This window comes from Macrobrachium nipponense, chromosome 45, assembly GCF_015104395.2.
Source record: "Macrobrachium nipponense isolate FS-2020 chromosome 45, ASM1510439v2, whole genome shotgun sequence".
NCBI lineage: Eukaryota > Metazoa > Arthropoda > Malacostraca > Decapoda > Palaemonidae > Macrobrachium > Macrobrachium nipponense.
In genome coordinates this window covers 35,229,735-35,250,972 of record NC_061105.1, presented here as the reverse complement: position 1 = coordinate 35,250,972, position 21,238 = coordinate 35,229,735, and the positions used below count along the sequence as shown (strand labels likewise).

The window sequence follows — 21,238 nt, the reverse complement described above, 5'->3', positions numbered from 1 at the left end:
TATGAAGGACCTTAAAATAAATGAATTAATTACTAATTGATTAGTCCCACATGTTTATAGTTATTATCTCTCTCTCTCTCTCTCTCTCTCTCTCTCTCTCTCTCTCTCTCTCTCTCTCTCTCATGCTTGCTATATTTATATCCTATTTCCGTTTCTCACTCATTGATGGAACATTTTTGTATATTTGATGTTACTAATACAAAATGTATTGTTTTTCCATTAAAATTTGCCTTGACAAGGCACCGTGCCTAAATCCTTAATTTATTTTTTCGGGATGTTGCTAAGTTGTATATGCCTCCTTGTTTTTCAAAATGTATTGTTTTCTGACTAAATCATCTGGTGACCACGCGTTTGTAGCTGCCTTAAATCTCTAATCTTGCCCACGGGTGTTTTTTTGCTTTGGTAGAGTGAAGTGGGACTTATGCTAATCTTGTAATGTCAGTTTGGATCCTAAGCCTACTTGTACTATGTTTTTGCTCTGTTATGATCAGTTGTGGTTTAATTAAAGGGTTGTGTAGACCAAAAGATCTTGACAATCCTCGTCTTTCCATTTTCCTCCATGGCATCACACACACACACATATATATATATATATATATATATATATATATATATATATATATATATATATCTATATATATATATATATATGATATATATATATATATACATATTCATATATGTATGTCTTAAAAGAAAAAGCAAATATATCGGTGAATTGTTAGAACTCAGCTTTCTTCGCTTAGTGACAAGTTTCCTCGAAGGGTGCTGAATTGCTGACCATGCAATATAGGGCTGATGACCCTTTAGAGCCTGAGTGCGACTTTCGGTTTCTATGCCATTTCAAAGGCGTGACCAGTTGTGTGTGGGTTTGTACATGTAATATATGGGCCCAGCAGCCGAATATCATAGAGAAAGGTGACTCTCTTTTTGTCAGTGTTAAGACACAGAACGGTTTTGGAGGTCTTGAGGACACGCCCATCGTAAAAGGTACTGTAACTTAAAAGACTTAAAAAAAGTTGCCCTTTGAAAAGAGAGAGAAGTGTAGTGTGTACACATTTATTTAATATTTCTTTATATGTTGGGGAATGTAACAAATATGTCTCTTTATTTCAGATGGGTTCATGGCATTATACAAGAGAATGGGATTCTCTAAAAGACTTGACTATTTATATGTAAAACAAATAGATTGTGAGTTTTAGGGGTGATTACTTAATCTAATTCAGGAGAGTAGAAGGAAAGTTTACCGTCTTTTAAGGGTCAGACTTAGTTCTTTAAATTACTTCATTTTTAATCACTTTGTTCCATATCATGTTTAGCTAGTTTGGGAAATAAAATGTATATTTTTTGTATCTACAAGGATTCATTAGCCCAGCTTATATAGTTTGATTCCATTGCAGAGGGACAGCCAGCGACTAAAGGTAAGAGAGTTGCCTACTTGTTGTTTTCATTTTAATTTAAACTAGTGCTGTATGGTCGAATATGCTCGGCAATATAGGTCTATATATATATATATATATATATATAGATATATATATTATATATATATTATATATATATATATATATATATATGGGTGCCGGTCCCAAGCCCGGATAAATAGGGAGGGTTGGTGTCAGGAAGGGCATCCGGCTGTAAAAATCTGTGCCAAAACCAAAAATGGAATGAGCCGAAATATGGAAAGAGGTAATGCTAGGGCGTACTCCGTAAACGACGCACAGAGACATCGCCCTAACTCTGTGGTAAGGCGAGGGCTACTGCATCAGGAGCAGGTGCAGCTAAAGAAGCGAGCTCACATTGGGTTCAGAGTATGTCAGCTAAATGTTGGGTCCATGACTGGGAGAGGTAGAGAATGGCTGACTTGATGAGAGAAAAGAAAGTACATGTTGTGTGTGTGCAAGAAACGCGGTGGAAAGGAAATAAAGCTAAAGAGTTGGGAGATGGATATAAGCTATATTATAGTGGAGCAAATAAACAAGGTAGAAATGGAGTTGGCATAGTACTGTCTAGTGAACTAAAGAACTCGGTAATAGAAGTGCATAGAAAAGAATGACCGTATCATCAGATTGAAGATGTGTTATGGAGGAGAGATTCTGAATATTATAGCGCCTATGCACCACAAGTTGGTTGCACAGAAGAAGAGAAGGGAAATTTCTGGAGAGACATGGATGGAATAATGCAAGAACTGGAAGAGCATGAGAGGGTGATAGTTGGGGCAGATTTGAATGGCCATGTCGGAAGTGAAAATGAGGCGATTGGGCGGGTGCATGGGGGCCATGGAATTGGGGAGAGAAACCCAGAAGGAGAGAGTGTAGTGGACTTTGCTGTGTCATTCGACATGGCAATAGTAAACACATTCTTTGAGAAGAAAAGGGAACACCTAATAACATATAGGAGTGGGGGAAGATTCTCCCAGATAGACTATTTCTTGTATAAAAGGATAAATCTGGTGGAGGTCAAGAACTGCAAAGTTATTCCAGGCGACCATGTAGCCCCCCAACACAGGCTGCTATGTATGGACTTGAAGTTGAAAAGGGAAAGAAAAACAAGCTAAAGGGATAAGGAAAATTAAATGGTACGAATTACAGAAGGAAGGGGATAAGAAGAGAGAGTTTAAGAGGAGGGTTTTGGAGGATATTGATATAGGGTTTGAAGATGTTCAAGAATGGTGGGCACGAAATGCAGCAGTAATAAGAAGGCATGGAAAGGAGCTGCTAGGAGAGACATCTGGTATCATATGGGAAGAAAAGGAGAGTGGATGGTGGGATGAAGACATTGAGAAAGTAGTAAAAGATAAGAAGGAAGCAAAGAAAAGATGGGAAGAGTCACAGTCAGTGGAAGACAGAAATAGGTACAGAGAGAAAAACAAGGTGGTGAAAAAGGTGGTAGCCCAAGCTAAAGCAAAGTCGTATGATGATGTGTATAATGAGCTGGGGACAAAGGAAGGATTAAAGAAGATGATCAAGCTATCAAAGGCTAGAAATAAGAGCACCAAAGATATAACACATATCAAACAAATAAAGGATCAAGAGGGTGTAGTGATGCTTAGAAAGAGGAAGACATTGTGAAGAGATGGAAAGAATATTTCGAACAGTTGTTAATGAAGAAAATAATAGACTAATAAGAGAGGATGGGCAAGTGAACATTGGCATGGTAATGAGGTTTTCTAGGCAAGAGGTACTAAATGCACTGAAGAAGATGAAGAATGGGAAGGCAACCGGACCAGACATGATCCCAGTGGAGGCATGGAAAGCATTAGGAGATGAAGGAGTGGATATACTGTACGATCTTATGATAAAGATCCTTGAACAGGAAAAAGATACCAAATGAGTGGCGTGGGAGTATATTGATCCCAATTTTTAAAGGGAAAGGCGATGTCCAAGAGTGTGGTAATTATAGGGGCATTAAATTGATGTCCCACACTTTGAAGATACTGGAAAGGATGATAGACGCTAGACTGAGAGAAGAAGTACAAATAGGTAAAGAGCAGATGGGATTTATGAAGGGAAGGGGAACAACAGATGGTATATTTTGTCTGAGGCAAATAATGGAGAAATTCGAGGAAAGACAAAGGGACCTACATATGGTATTCATTGACCTTGAAAAGGCTTATGACCGAGTCCCGAGACAAGAGGTATGGAGGAGCCTGAGGGAGAAGATGGTGCCAGAGAAGTATGTGCGATTGATACAAGAGATGTACCGGAATGTATTTACCAGAGTGAGGAGCAGTGTTGGGGAGACAGAAGGTTTGAGGTGAGAGTAGGATTACACCAGGGGTCGGCTCTGAGCCCATTTATCTTTAACATAGTGATGGATGTTATAATAGAGGAAGTAAGGGAGACAGTACCATGGAACATATTGTATGCGGATGATATTGTTCTGTGTGCAGAGAGCAGGGAAGATCTGGAAGTGAAATTGGAAAGATGGAGACAAGTACTGGAGGACAGAGGAATGAGAATAAGTAGATCCAAGACAGAATATATGTGTACCACCACTGAGGGGGATGATAGAGAAAGTATTCAGCTTGGTGGAGAGCAAATAAGGAGAGTTGATAAGTTTAAGTATTTGGGATCTTTTGTTAACGCTGGAGGAAGTATGGAAGAAGAAGTAAAACATCGGGTACAGGGCAGGCTGGAACAACTGGAGAGCGGCCTCAGGAGTTCTTTGTGACAAAAGAGTGCCGCTTAGGTTAAAAGGAAGATTTCACAAGACGGTGGTAAGAACAGCAATGCTGTATGGTACGGAAACAGCCAGCATGAGAAAAGCAGAGCAGAAGAAGATGGATGTGGCAGAAATGAGAATGCTTAGGTGGATGTCTGGGGTAACAAGAGTGGATAGGATCAGAAATGACTACATAAGGGGGTCAACTAAGGTGGTGGAAGTATCAAAGAAAGTGCAGGAGGGAGGCTGAGATGGTATGGACACCTGTTGAGGAGAGATGAGGACCACGCTGGGAGACATACTATGGGGGTGGAGGTGCAAGGAAGAAGAAAAAGAGGGAGACCAAGAAAGAGATGGAAGGACTGTGTGAGAGGAGACTTAAATGAGAAGGGAATTGATGAGGCAGAAGCACAAGATAGAAATGGATGGAAACGGCTCATCCGAAACGGCGACCCCATATAAAATGGGAACAAGCTGGGAAGAAGAATATATATATATATTCTGGCTTTATCTCTGTGACATATATATAAATTTCATGTGAGTATATATATTAAACTATATGTATACATACAATATATATATATATATATATATATATATATATATATATATATATATATATATATATATATATATATTTATATACATATATAATATATATATATATATATATATATATATATATATATATATATATATATATATATATATATATATATATATATGATACCTATATATATATATATATATATATATATATATATATATATATATATATATATATATATATATATATATATTTATATGCATATATATATATATGTATATATATACATATATATGTTATATATATATATATATATATATATATATATATATATATATATATATATATATATATATATATATATATATATATGTGTGTGTGTGTGTGTGTGTGTGTGTGTGTGTGTTTAGGTGTGTGTGTGTGTTTGTATGTGTGTGCGTGTGCTTATATGTGTATTTGTGTATCTATGTGAATGAATGTCTTATACGGTTATCCATGAAGATAATAATGCCCTTAAAAACACGATATGTGTCTTTTAATAGGATATTTCGATCTTTCAGTATTTCTACTCGCTGATGAAATATTCCACCGGTGAGCAGGAACACAAAAAGACTAAGCATAAGGTTGCAACACGTAGTATAGTTAGTTTTTTTTTATGCTACACACTTACATTTCGGTAAAAGACATACATATATATTATATATATATATATATATATATATATATATATATATATATATATATATATTATATATATATACACACACACATACACACACACACATATATATATATATATATGTATATATGTATATATATATATATTATATATATATATATATATATATATATATATATATATATATGAGAGAGAGAGAGAGCGAGAGAGAGAGAGAGCCATTTAAATGTCTTGACAAACAGGTTTTTCGAATGCTTGTCTGAGGAGCTATACACAGATCTCTTACGGTTTTCATTTTCGTTTTCCTGCTTTCTTAAAGGTTCGTCTCAAATTCGTGTAAAAAACACTTGAAGGACAGGAGCCTATTAGCTAAATGTCGCCAGGTTCAATATACATACGTTGCAACCATATATTTCGGATACTTCTGTATTACCGCTAAATTCTGAAAAAGTCATCAATGACCAGGATTACAGATACTTATTTTAAGCTACTTTTTTTCCTATTATTCCTAAAATGAGTGTTTCGTGTGTGTGTGTGTGTGTTTGTGTTTGAGAATGCGACGAGACCTAATATTCATCAGGCGACCAACGTATCGGTTTTCCTAGTTTGAAAGCCAGTTTTTATTGGTGAAACGCTTCAAGGAGTATCATCATTTCCTAGTACGAGAGCCAGTTCTGACTGCTCAGCGGACACACTCAAAGACTAGGATAACAGCAGGTGTAAAGGAAACACGTCCCAGAGCGCTTTAAGGTATTGTTTTCATTGATAAGAACAAATACTTATCTTAATTTTTTATTACTATGGTTCTGTTGATGTATAAGCGTTATCATTAGACAAGCAGAAGTTGTTTTCGAAGGGTTGTTGAATGTAGACGGTGGAAGGGAGACGGGTTTGAGAAATATAAGATTCTTTGTGTTTTTTAATCTGGCAATGGCTGTACGTAGGATCAGCTGCATAAGATGGAAAGACAGAAAGAAAAAATGCCGTTATTAGTGAGATTCTCCTTAATGGCAGTGAGATTATGACTGAATAACTCGATATCAAATACAGGCTATAATTTCATATGAAAACGGAACAGAGATAAATCCATTTAGATAAAAGGAAATTGGCGAAGGTGCGCGTAGGATTTCTAAATCAATAATGTTTAGAATTCCTGGGAGGCGCTCCCAGTGGTTCTGAAAAGTAAGCCAAATAACAGAGGTCTTGATCGGAGAAAAGAAGTGATATATTTTTCTGACAAGGACCCCCTGGTGCACTGTATTGTTGGTAGTAATGGGTGTTTGCAGAGTCCCTTCGGGTTCTAGCTGTCCCGTCTTTTAGCCTTTTTTCTGTCCATTCCCGCCTCCACCCCTCAGTTACTATCACTTCTCGCTGCAGGGGGGTCGGGGTGCGGTGGGGCGGGGGCGGTGGTGTTTTCTGGATTCACCCCCGGGAACCGTGTACTTCATGTCATCCATTTTCTAGATCGCTTTATCGTTCTGCCAATTGCCCCAATCCCCCTCCCCCTCCCCCTTATTTTCACTGTTTTTGCTGTCCTAGGCCCTGATTGCGTGAAGGATCCCGAGATTGGGTTTTATCTCTTAAATATCGTGATTCACTGATCCAGTCATCTTGAGAAGAGAATATAAGTGGAGCTAACGTTTGTTAGGAAATGCAGTGTAAAGGAAAATCAAAATTTATATTGGATGTGTGGACTAGATAGCAACTGATTACAGGTCTCAAACTAAGGTGTCATGTCGAAGGTGCTGTTTCACATTTGCTTGGGTGAAATAAGATGGCAATTTAGTGACGGAATCGGTGGCACAGCTGGAAGATTGCAGTGTGAATGGCGGAGTGGGGACTCATCTCTTGAACAATATTTATGGTCCTGGAATTTTGTTTAGTTTTTCATTATACTTCCTACTACAATGATAAATACATCGGCGAATCATAAGAATGGTAAAGTAAATCAACAATAATATGTCTGTTTGATCTTGTTATTTAAAATACAAAGCAGAAAGCTTTCGATGACCTGCAGGGTCCTCCTTGACCGTGCAGGTCATCGAAAGCTTTCTGCTTTGTATTTTAAATAACAAGATCAGACAGACATATTGCTGTGGATTTACTTTACCATTTTATTTTATTAACTCATGTGATTATGAGTTTTCTTTGAATTTTTCTCCATGTCTACACTCATGGAGCGGACATCGGTGATTTTTCATAACCAACATGATCTTAATCATAAGAATGATAGAACGTGACCCACGTTTATGGAGTATGAATGTCAGTGAAGAGGGCAGAGGCCTACAGGCGGCTGACTGAAAGTCTTATTTGGGAGGTAACAGTTGGTCAAACGAAAACTAGGCAGCTGAGGCGAGTAAAGCAGCAGCAGCAAATCTAGAAAAAAAAAACTTAGGAATAAGAAATGTTTTCATGAAAAAAAAAAAAAAAAAAAAAAAAATTGGAATACACGAAGGAAGACCCATGCCGAACTTGTTACCTTATTCGTTCTTCTATTTTGGAAATAGTTTTCTTGCGTAATGTGAGTAATATGAACAAAAAGTATAGTATTAAGACTGAAAGTTGTCTTGATGTCAACTGGGAGAATGGGAAGCAGAGATACAAAAAAGATATAATCAAAAGTATGGCGAAGATTAAAAAAAAAAAAAAAATACTTATCAGACTACTTCGGGTAATTTAGTCATGCAGGGAGAAGTAGACGTAGAAAGTACTGAAAGGCCAAATTGGCAGAGTTATTGGGACGAAAATAATACATCAATTATTCTGTAAAATTAAGAATGCAAAGAGACAAAACTAAATGACGCAATACATGTAAAGGAAATCGATGTTCTCTGATAAGTTCTCTTCCTACTGCAATTGCTTGAAGCGGCTTTAGCGTTTCGGCGATTATAAAATATAATTAACAAGGATATCTGAGGTTTCTTTTATCTCTGAAAAGACTTCGTGAAAGAAAAGGTAGCGGTGGCTGTTTTCACGAAATTTCCTAATTTTGTGTTTATGAAATCTGTGGTAACTTGTTTATTGCCTTTGGTAATGAATGTATAAAACAGCTTGGGGATATTGAGCTGTCTCTTATGAACCATTTAAAAAAAAGATAGACCATGATTCGACCAATTGTAAACATGGCTCCAAATGCACGATATGAGAGAGAGAGAGAGAGAGAGAGAGAGAGAGAGAGAGAGAGAGAGAGAGAGATAAAACCTTGCGATGAGATCATATCCTATATAATCCTCCTGTTTGGAATTAGTTTTCATGGATGCGGTTTCTCTGTCTCTCTGTCTCTCATATATATATATATATATATATATATATATATATATATATATATATATATATATATAGATATATATATATATTATATATATATATATATATATATATATATATAGATATATATATATATATATATATATTATATATATATATATATATATTACTATATATATATATAATATATATATATATATTATATAATCTGAAGACAAGAATGATCAAGAACCAATTTTGAATTACGTAAGAAAACTTTTTTGAAAGCCCTACTGAGCTATAAAAATCATTATAATGTTAAATTAAAAACAAATAAAACACAAATCCTTAACCACTGTAAGGAACAAAGGTTGGTTAACAGACAGCTCGTTTGTGACTATCTATCGTTCTTGTGGGCGTGACTTCGCAAGCATAAATACTCTATGCAGGCAGAGTATCCCATCAACGAATCCCTAAAGTTGGCCATCCTGTGTCGGATGCTGCATCTTGTGAAAGTTCTCTATGGGAATGTAAAGAGTCGGATATGTGACGATTTCGGAATATACTAATCATAAATGTTAGAGGGGCATCTGAACAGGTGGTAAACATCATACAGTAATACTCGACATTTTATTGACAGAAGATACAATTTTTATTCTGATCGACTTTATTGTTCCTTTTTAGAGGAAAAACTGTTACCATCAGGCTATTCGGACAGACTTCCATCCAAGGTCCTTGAATAGTGCAATGTTTATCATAGCTTCGTTGCTCACGCATTTGCTCTCCTTTGACGAGTCATAGAATTCTTACTAGCAATTGTAGTCTTACATTCTATAAGCGGGTCGGTTTATTGCTTGTATCTGGGCCAAGCCAATTACTTATTAGCTGCCACTTACTCATTGCTCTTGGTTTTTCTAGTGTCCTTCAGGCCTGAGGTAACTGAGGTTAATTATTTACTGTTCACGTGTATTCGGGAAAATACTTCAAAAGGACTGTCGGGATCGTATTAACGATCTTTTTACCTTATGTACACAATAACACCAAATTCATCCATGAGATCTTTTTTTAATTTTTCCAGGGACCAAACTGTAACTGACTTCACTTAGGAATTTTAGATTTTAATATTCTTTTATCAGAGATGGATGCGTTCAATTTGTTGCAGCACGACATGGAAGGGCAAGATCCAGCGGCGACATAAAATTCTGACATAGAGGAATATAGTTCAAGCGGCAACTTAGTAAAGCTATGGATAATCTATACGAAAAGGACAAACCCAATAGAGTAAGAGCGGGCGTTTCCTAGTGATGAGATGATTTTGTATTCAACATCTTCGCCTCTAAATAGTTGGCGATTCAGTTATTCAATTAATTAAGAATTAAAAGATCACATGAATTAGATGCCATATAGGTTGTTTTAAGAGTAAAATTAAGGAATCATTGTTATCATTGGTTCATTTTATCAATTACGGATTACCGTTCCAGATGTGTATGTATATAATTGGATAGGCACGCATAATGTATGATTAAAGGTACAAGCCAGAAGGAAAGATAAGCTCTGGAGTAGCTCCAAGATCTTTCGACTCAATGTCCTTTACTTAGCAGACAGACTGATATTAATGAGAAAATGAGAGGACAAGGAAGGGATGTATAAGTGACAGATAAGGTTTATAAGCAGATAGTACCTACAATCCAACACACCTGGAGAATGAGTAACCTTTCCAAACAAGCATAAACATGGGTACGTACAATTTAAGAACAAAAAGATTAAGTCCAACTGCTCAGACACAGGGACAAGACAATGAAAGGATAATACAGGGCAACAACTGACCACATTCAAATCTTTAGTAAACAAAAACTTATTCACAAAACATATTCAACCTACATATACAAAGAAAATATCTATGAGGCAACTAATCTGTATTTAAGTCTGTGATTGTATCTTTGAGGTCATTCTTAAACGTTACAAATACAAGGGTCTAAATGAAACAAGCCACGACTGATATTAAATTACAATGGGGAGTAAGTTGTATAATGGCAGATTCTAAAAGATTTCGTGACATAGGTAATTCATGCAATACAAGTTCATTACTTAAATATTCAATAGGGACTTTTGTAAACAAGGAACATACATCAAAACTGACAAAGATATCACTAGGGTTGAATACAATGTTATTTAATTTTTCCACAAGATCACGAGAATTCCGGATGTGTGAATTAGATACAGTTCCAAGTAGCGGGGATAACAATATAGTAATATATTTAGATAGTTTATAAGCAATTGATCGTACAGTACTAATAATTGGCCACATAGGTTTGTTTTCCTTATGAGTTTTAACTAGACCATATAAATAAGGTAATGAGGGACACTTTACAGTTAATTTACACAGAAGTTCTTTTTTATCTCTAAGAATTGGTTTTATAGTGATATTCAAGTTTTTTATTACTTGGTCCAACGGATTTTTTGTGAGTTTTTTGTAAGTTGTTTCATGTTCTGATAAAGTATGCATGCGTGCAATGTAGTCAATTTTGTCCAGAACTACTAAACTATTGGATTTATCAGCCTTAGTAATGTGTAAGCTAGTATCATTCTTCAATTCCTTTAAACTTTTTGTGTAGCGAGTGGGGAAATTATTTTCATGATAGGCATACGTAGCGCTATCTGTCATGCCTTTGATAAGGTCTAAATGATTTTGTGGTAGGCCACAGTATTTTTCAAACTTATATAGAGATGTCGCTATTGATAAAGCTGAAGGTTTGTTACAAATGAAGAAAGAGAAATCAAAGCCTAATGCACGCACTGCATTTTCACTAATTTGTTTGCTCGATAAGTTCACTACACAATCACTTCTGCATTATTGTTCCAATCACCGTTGTCGATAAGGTTTTTAATTTTCTATCCGGTTTTCTAATCAATGTGTCTGTGGTTCTACGAAGTTTTCCATATATTTCTTGCCTTAATGTGTGTTTCCAGTCAGTGGGAATCGAGTAGTTGAAATTACGTCAGGATTTTTCCAGTTCTTTAAATTTCTCCTTTTCCTCCAATTTCGCTGCAGCAATGTGACGTTTTAACAAATAACAACATCAATTACAAAATTTCTTGTAAGGATTGCCCGTCTTTTTACGTCGATCAGTCAAGTGAAAATTTATGTGTACGTATTAAGCAGCACATGTATTCAGTTAGAACGACTCAGACTTCAAATGTATATTTATCCACCTGAGCGAAAAATCTCATTGTATAAATTGGGGCGAGAGCTCTGTAATTGCTAGGTCTAATGATTATGTTTCAAGAAATTTACTGGAATCAGCAATTACACAAATCACTAATAAAAATAACCCAAATCTTAGTCTGGGATTGTACCATTTGGACCCATATATTTGTAAAATGTTTATGAAGGACCTTAAAATAAATGAATTGACCACTAATTAATTAGTCCCACATGTTAATAGTTATTATCTCTCTCTCTCTCTCTCTCTCTCTCTCTCTCTCTCTCTCTCTCTCATGCTAGCTATCCTCATATCCTATTTTCGTTTCTTACTCATTGTTGGAACATTTTTGTAAATTTCATGTTACCAATACAAAATGTATTGTTTTCCGAATAAAATTTGCCTTGACAAGGCACCGTGCCTAAATCCTTAATCTAATTTTTCGGAATTTTACTAAGTCGTATATGCCTCCTTGTTTTTCAAAAGGTATGGTTTTCTTACTGAATCATCTGTTGACCACGTGTGGGTGGCTGCCTTAGAATCTCTAATCTTGCCCACGGGAGTTTTCTCGTTTCTGTAGAGTGAATTGGACCTTATGCTATTCTTGTAATGTCAGTTTGGATACTAAGCCTACTTGTATTATGTTTTTGCTCTGCTATGATCAGTTGTGCCTCAAGTAAAGGTCGTGTAGACCGAAAGATCTTGGCAATTCTCGTCTTTTCATTTTCCTCCGTAGCATCACCTTTATATATATATATATATATATATATATATATATATATATATATGTATATTATATATATATATATATATATATATATATATATATATATATATATGTCTATATATATTATAATATATATATTTATATTATCTATGTCTAATATATATAGCGAATACCACAGGAAAATTAATAGTCAGAAATCCAAGCGCTTTCGTCTTTACTCAGACATCGTCAAGGAGTTAATGAAGTACAATTGGAGATAAAGGTCTCAGGTACAAAACAAGATCAAGAATACCAGATGGTTAATTGTCAAAAGGGTAAAAGTTAAAAGAGATAATCCAGGATTATCCGATATCACACGGTCACAAACCTAACCGAAACTACAACGTATCTTTACAGTCCAAAACATGTAAAAACTGAATATATTAATTTTGTTGCTTATATTTATCTACAACCTTTTTCATAATGAAAGCATCAAGTTTAAATAAACCAAGACTTAAATTTAGAACATTTCTATTATTTGACTTGATGGAACAAGATTCAATGATATTCCTTTTAACTGTGTTATTACATGGGATTAAGGCTCTTGCTTGACTCCAGTTAATAGGATGGTCTAAATCTCTCATATGTACGAATAATGCATTCGATATTTGCCCAGTTCTCACAGAATATTGATGTTGCTTGAGACGTTGTGAAAGAGATTTACCGGTCTGTCCGTAATAGACTTTATCGCACTTTTTGTAAGGAATTTCATATATGCAGCCTGGAAGATCTTTAGGAGAATTTTTTATTATTAAACTCTTGACATTGATATTACTGAAAATAACATTTATGTTAAATAGTTTTAAAATTCTAGGAATATCTAAAAACCTTTCATCAAAGGGTAATTTTAGAATGTTATGCTTACTAAATTCAAGTTTGTCATTAGTTGAATAAAATGTTTTTCTAGCTCTTTTCCATGCCACATCTATAAAAGTCTTGGGTATTTAAGTTTCAATGCAATATCATAAATAGTTTTAATTTCAGCGTCAATAAACTGCGGGCTACAGACACGTAAAGCCCTTAAGAACATCCCAGAAAAAACAGAGAATTTAACATTTTGATGGTGATTGGAGTAGTAATGAACGAAAGAGGCAATGTTAGATGATTTTCGAAAGACTGAAAAGGTGAAATTTCTATCATTTCTATGGACAGTTACATCAAGAAAATTCAAATTACAATTTCTTTCTTCCTCTACAGTAAATTTTATAGAAGGGACTAAATTATTGAGATTATTAATGAATTCCTGGAGATTTTCGTGAACTGGCCAAATACAGAAGATATCATCCACATATCTAAACCAAATAACATTTTGGGGCAAAATTCTTTGTAAGAGTTTTGTCTCAAAAAATTCCATGTAAATATTGCTAAGGACAGGAGATAAGGGATTACCCATAGCCATGCCAAACTTTTGTACAAAATATTCCCCATTAAAACAAAATTTACTATCTTTGATACATAACCTTATGAGACTAATGAGGTTTGCTACACTTAAGGGAATGTCATGACGTTCTAATTCCTCCTCCAAATATTCAAGTAAGTCATCTACAAGCACTTTTGTAAACAAAGAGACAACATCAAAACTAACCATATTAAAATCAAAATTCAAATTTAAACTATTCAATTTGTTTATAAAATCAACATTGTTTTTAACATTCGTGTTAGAAATCTTTCCTACCAAAGGAGTAAGAATTTTTACAAGCCATTTAGATAAATTATACGTAACTGAGCCCACTGAACTAATGATTGGTCTGATAGGGTTATTGATTTTATGTGTGTTGACTAAACCATACATATAAGGTAGGGGGCCGCATTGCGGTGTAAACTGTTTAGTTAAATGGTCAAAGCCCTTCAAAATGGATATATATATATATATATATATATATATATATATATATATATATATATATATATATGTATATATATATATATATATTTATATATATACATATATATATATATATATATATATATAATTATGGTCATGCTTGTCCGAGGGCACTTATATATGCTTTCAAACAACCGCACACTTACGTACTGACAAACTGATTCACAATGCTCTAATCTTCATCTGGTCTTAAATTACTCAGCATTAGATGTTTAAAATTTTTTTTATGATAAGCCGCATAGCACAAGAGACTCCTCAGCTAATGGTACTAAATATTAAGCCTAGAAAAAAGAAAAAATGTCACAAGGTTTTGGCTGATATTAGAATGAAAATATCAATCAATTTTTGCGTCAACTGAGGTCGAGTTTCTATCTTTTTGGTTCAGTGTAACCTCAGTCAAGAGTTTGAAGGCCTTTCCGCTTAGGTCTATGAAATATGTTTTCCAATAATAATAATAATAATAATAATAATAATAATAATAATAATAATAATAATAATAATAATAATAATAATAATAATAATAATAATAATGATTTTGACCTTACATTTCTTGTTACCTGATCATTAATATGACGCCTACGGCTTTTCTTCACCAATAACATTTGTGAAAAAGTGAAAGTAAATAAGTCCACGTGCTACAAAGAATGACGTGCAACATTACAAGCTGCGAACTAATTATAAACTAAGATGCATAATGATGTGGTTTGAGCAGTTAAAGGCGAAGTGAAGTCCTTGAGAGATGTAGAATGTGTGAGGAATTAAAGCACTTCTGGAAATCAAAGGAGAGAGAGAGAGAGAGAGAGAGAGAGAGAGAGAGAGATGGTGCTTACAGAAAGACACGCTAATGTGATGTGATGTACTGGTCAAGTAACGGAAACAAAAGACGAAGTAACATGAAACATTTTTTCATCAAAGATTTGTAGAGGTATCAAGGCCGGAGTTTAAAGACAAAAGTTGATATATCTTTTGTTTCAGAATAGATTGTCTTTAAATTGTTTCACTTGCTTGGTTGTATTTATTCTTCCCCACGTGAGGATTTACTTTGCTATTTGTTGAATAAAACTGTTTGTACAATGTGACTATCAAGCCCCTTACATCAAAAGAATATTATATATATATATATATATATATATATATATATATATATATATATATATATATATATATATATGTGTGTGTGTGTGTGTGTGTGTGTGTGTGTGTGTGTGTGTGTCTGTGTATGGACAGCAATATTTAGAGAAAATTTTATTTTACAGTGACTGTCTAAGTAGAGGCTGTATCTTTACTTCGTTGATGGAATTTTGATCGTTCAGGAATATTAAAGATGACTTGAAAGATGCCTTGCAATCCTAAGCTACTAGTCGGCAGAAGCCAACAAATACAACTCAAGAAATAAACGACTGAAATACTGGATCTGTATCCGTTTTCATCTCCAACAGAGTGTTAGTCTCATCTTCCTTGGCCTATCGTCGCATCCCCATGATATTTCTTGTTACGTCCTGTACTCTGTTACTCTTGTGGTTCCCAAACTTTTTCTGGTGATTACCCCCTTTTCATATAAGATACTTGTCCATAGCCCACCTCCACCGCCAAGCATAATCCATGTGATATGTATAAAACCCATGGTTTTATACGTACGTATCCTTACATTATGGCCCCTGCATTCTGCTACATGGCCCCCAGTTTGGGAACCCCTGTGTTAGCCAGACAAGCAAGAGCTTACAATATCCGCATCATGATCCATTTGAATAATTCAGTCTACTCTTCTTTGCATTAAGGATCTTCTCCCAACAATCTTTCATTGAAATCATTCATTAGTTTTTGAGGTACCGTGTAGACAGACTTGGTGATTCACCACATCCCTCCGAGGTTCGTCAGTAGTTGACAAATCAAGTACATAGGAGGATAAAATTATGCAAGAGGTTAAAGGAGCAGTAATGAGGGCCAGACTTTTCAGTTGGTAACTTCTTGATGCATCTCATGAAAACCAGAATGCTGAAGAAATCAAGTACTTCGGTTTACGGAAGACTGCTGGCTAACTTTTGAAGGCTCGATGTGCCATAATAATCAATAACAAGGCTAAGGAAAAATAAAGAGAGAGAAGAACAAACCATCAGCTGCTTTGAAGGGCGATGCTAGTTTGTCAACAGATGATGACTATAGCTTGTCTGTCATTGGTGCATAGCCCTTGTGGGCGTGGCTTCTCAAGCATAAAACAGCTTTGCAGGCAGCGAATCCTGGCAGTGAGTCCTCAGAATTGATCCCCGCTTGTCAGGTACTGTGTCTTGTAAAATTGCTCTGTGGTTGTGTTAGGAGACTGAATATATGATGGCTTGGGTATATTATAACCATGAAAGTTTGTGTTCTGTAAACAGGTGGTAGACTCACCCGATTGATTTTTCAGAGTCCAGAGGTCCACACTCTATGCGAGGACTTGCTTCATTATTCCGTTGTGAGCGGTCATCAGCAGGCCATTTTGAAACAAACTTAATTTAAAACCTCAAATGACCGATAAATTTGTTTTTTTAGAATAGTCTAAATATTCTTTCTGACCATTGCCATTTCCCATTACATTAAGTAGGATAGTTTAGTGCTGACTTCTGTGCCAAGTAACTTTTCCATTAGTGACCACCTTACTTTCCTTGCTTGCTTCATTTTTTTCTTTTTGTTCCCTTCAGCCCTGGAATAACTGAAGCTAACACACCCGCGGTTCACACATATTCGGGAATGTATATGCCTTCCTCAAAAGGACATCATCTGGAATATAGTTGACGATATTTATATATATATTTATATATATATATATATATATATATATATATATATATATATATATATATATATTTGTGTTGGCATTGGTTAAACATAAAAAAAGATTTAGAATATGGCAGCGAGAGAGAGAGAGAGAGAGAGAGAGAGAGAGAGAGAGAGACTAATCAATCTCCAATTATCCTCAGGTCATCATCCGGAAAAATGCGTCTCCTTCTGGCAACGTTACTTGTTTTTATTGTTTTTCTGGGCATAGTGGCCGAAGGGGAAGGGACACCGTACGGAGTAAGTATACATTATCATAATAACAATATCTTTAAATGTGGTAATTTCTCAACATAGGTCTCAAATAATTTGGTTACAATGCAACAATTATTATATGGTAACATGTAAACACCTCTGAACACGACTACTTACAATGACGCAAATGAAGACCATCAGCAAGAAACGGGAATCACACCCTTCACCGCGCCCTTTGTTGCGAGTGCAGCGTAGGGCGTGTCCTATGTAGCACCGGGAATGCCCTTGCTGCCTCTCAGACCACCAGCGCGGAATGACATCCGCCGGCCAATAAAAATTCAACACCACAGTGACGTCGTGTTTCAAATTAAAGGCGCAAGCAAGGCTGACACTTGCACGATTTCGTGGCACGCACCGGGAGGCTCCCGCACTGTTCACGACGACTTCACGCACTGTTCACGCATAGGTTACAAATGACCCGAACTGGCACGACGTATTTACGCATAGTTTACGCACTGTTCGCGCAAAGTTTACGCACTTCCCGCATTGGCCCGACGAGTTTGCGCAGTTTGGAGGCCGTCGTGGGGATTTGGGCACGCCATATAAAAAGGGTTTCCTTCCCACCGCTGCAGTCATTTTTGGATTGCCCGTGGAAGAGACAACATGCTGAATGCCAGAGACACCGTCGTTGCAGAGAAGAGAAGAGGCCTATACTTGGCAGCTGCTCTAGCCATTGTTGAAGAGCAGCAGAAAATTTTGAACATTTCAAAATTTTGTCCCGACTTGTGATGCAGTCACGACGAGTTTCCGAACACTTCACGCGAGTTTACGACTAGTTTGCGCATTGCCACGACCGAGTTCGTGCCAATGCGTGCCACAAAATCGTGCAAGTGTCAGCCCTCCTGTAGCTGCAAAGTCCTCATGTATCAATAATTCCCGTAGAGGGCAATGCCGTCAGTGTACCTAATGCGGAGCACTGTAGGCATTACTTAAGGTTCTTTGCAGTGTCCCTTCTACTCCTAGCAACAACCCCTTGTATTCCTTTTACTGTACTTTGAGTCATATTCTCTTTCTTCCATCTCGCTATCCAAGCTCTCCTAGCAATTACTTCTTAGTGGAACTGCTTTGAGGTTTTCCTCCTGTTACACCTTTCAAACCTTTCTACTCTCAATTTCCGTTTCAGCGTTGAATGACCTCATAGGTCCCACCACTTGGTCTTTGACCTAAATCCGATATTCCATTTCATGCAGCGATGAAAATCTTGTATATCAGTTTATAATTTAGTTTTGAAGATGTCGCCGATCAGCTACGAAACAGTCCGTCGACTATGTAAATGGAGAGAAATGAGAAAAAGTCTTCATTATTCTATATATATATGTTTATATAATACATACATACATACATACATACATATATATATATGTATATATATATTATATATATATATATATAATATATATATATATATATATATATATATATAAGCCATGATGGAAAAATAAACAACGGAGTTTCTGCACGTCCTTTACTCTTGCAGAAACTCCGTTGTTGATTTTTCCTTCGTGGCTTATACCTTTATTTATGGATTTATCACGTTCCAAACTTTCGTGATTCAGTTATATACATACATACATACATACACAAACACACACACACACACACACACACACACACACACACACACACATATATATATATATATATATATATATATATATATATATATATATATATATATATATGATTGCACTTGGCATTTCAGGGTGGAGGACGGCCAGTGAAACCCAAACTGCCACAATGCTGCCCACCTGTCTGTCCCTGCTGTGACCCACACAACCCATGTACCTGCCCTTACCCGTGCCCAGAGGTGAGTCACACCAATGCAGTTGCACTTTTATTCACTGGTGTTAATTTGCTATTTTGCCAACAAGATATTTCCAAAGGGTTATAATAAAGAGAAATTGAATTTTGTTGAGGGATGGTCACAGAGAGTTGCTTGAGTTTTGAGATGGATCGGGGAAACTGTGTGGTTCCGGGATTTTTATGTTGGTACTCAAGGAAATTTAAGCTGTCCGGATACTTCTCAGTCTCTATGATCCTTGTTTTAACTTAAATGTGACTGTTATCGAAAACGTTCGCTCACACGTTCGGCAAGTAAACAGTTGTGCAAATAATAATAAAATGTTTTTTTCCTCCTATTTAGCAGGGTTCATAGACTGTCGGATGGTGTCAATGACTGAATAAGGAAGCTCCTGCTCGAGGTGAATGTGAAGCCTTTTGCCAACTAAATGAAGAACTTTATATTTGAATATTAAATGCTGAAGTAAGCTTCTTCCTAAAGTTAACATTTATATAATTATATTTATACATATGATCTATACATGTGTATATATATAGTCCATTTATATTATAAATGTTTTGAAATACATACATAAAACAGCCCCTCTCTTTTTGTATCCTCCAACAAGTCCCGAGTTCGGCCCCTGCTACAGAAAGCAAAATAATGAAACCTGTTTCATTTAGTATCCGTTGCACTTCTTTTGGTTCAGCTTTCAGTTATGTGATGGATTAGGGCCTGGTCCTGGTTACATGAAACCTGAAGGTTAGCACCATGTGGAGCAGGCCCATGAAAACAGAAAAATGGTACACACGCGTATTCATTAATTCTTATGTGTGTATTATTATGAATTTCTTTTGGGTTATTCAAACTCTATAATAAAAAAATACAAAAATCAGAATTAGTAAATCCGGCAACAATTGAGGCGGATAAAGGATGATGGAACTAAGTAACACAAGGTCTCTACTTTGTGATACTTACAATTGTCTCTGGAAAAAAGTATTCCTGAGTTAGTACATCAATAAACATTCCAAATAAGCGGGGTACATGAATTAATTACATAAAATCGAGTAAGTACATAAACTTAGAAATGTCAAATACAAAAAGAACCTCAGTACATTGAATATCTTAAATGTTTTATATCCTATTAAGCGCTGATATATTTAAGGGACCTTAAGGGGACCTTGAAAAAAGTAGAAATGACACCGAATCATAAGAGGCAACAACAAACGTTTTATTATTACAATACCAATGTCAAAAACGATACACATGCGCTAAACCGGACCATAAACTCTGATAAAAGAAATAAATATAACAGGTATACACATTACCAAAAAAGCACGGGAGCACAATATTATCACTCCCCCGAGTACAATAAACATCAACACAGGGAAACCTGGCTAACGCAATCTTGACACAAAGTATATATAAACTTACAATCACAAATGCACAAACTCGTGAGTGAAATAATGTGACTTATAGGTAGAGGTAATTCATGCTGAGTTAGTTCATTTTATCAACAAATTTTTGGCATGGTAATGGGAAATCCTTTATCACCATTACTCTCAAACCTGTATATGGAATTCTTTGAAAAACGCTACTTACCTAACATCATTCATATTCCTGTAAAGTGGTATCCTTATGTTGATGATTGTTTAGCTGTTCTTCCTGTCGGTATTGATGTAAATGATTTACTCTCTAAATTAAATAATCAGGTACCATCGATTAAGTTTACTCTAGAATTATAAAAAGACAATTGCCTCCCTTTCTTAGACGTTTTGATACATAGAGAACCATTTCAATGTAAATTCAGTATTTATAGGAAACCGACTAATAACTTAACTTATGTTCATTTCTTCTCAGGCCACCATCTTAACATAAAAATATCAATTTTTTCCTCTATGT

At 35.6% G+C, this 21,238-nt stretch overlaps 1 long non-coding RNA gene across 2 annotated transcripts; it reads left to right on the top strand.

Annotated features, from left to right (window-relative positions):
* The first annotated feature begins 6,003 nt into the window (after window positions 1-6,003).
* LOC135214470 (uncharacterized) lies at window positions 6,004-19,937 on the top strand. 2 transcript variants are annotated; one of them, XR_010314348.1, is made up of 4 exons: window positions 6,004-6,137; window positions 17,445-17,541; window positions 19,259-19,363; window positions 19,700-19,937. It is a non-coding gene; the product is annotated as an uncharacterized LOC135214470 (long non-coding RNA). The 2 variants fall into 2 exon arrangements; XR_010314349.1 differs by lacking the exon at window positions 6,004-6,137 and adding an exon at window positions 16,655-16,762.
* The last annotated feature ends 1,301 nt before the right edge of the window (window positions 19,938-21,238 follow it).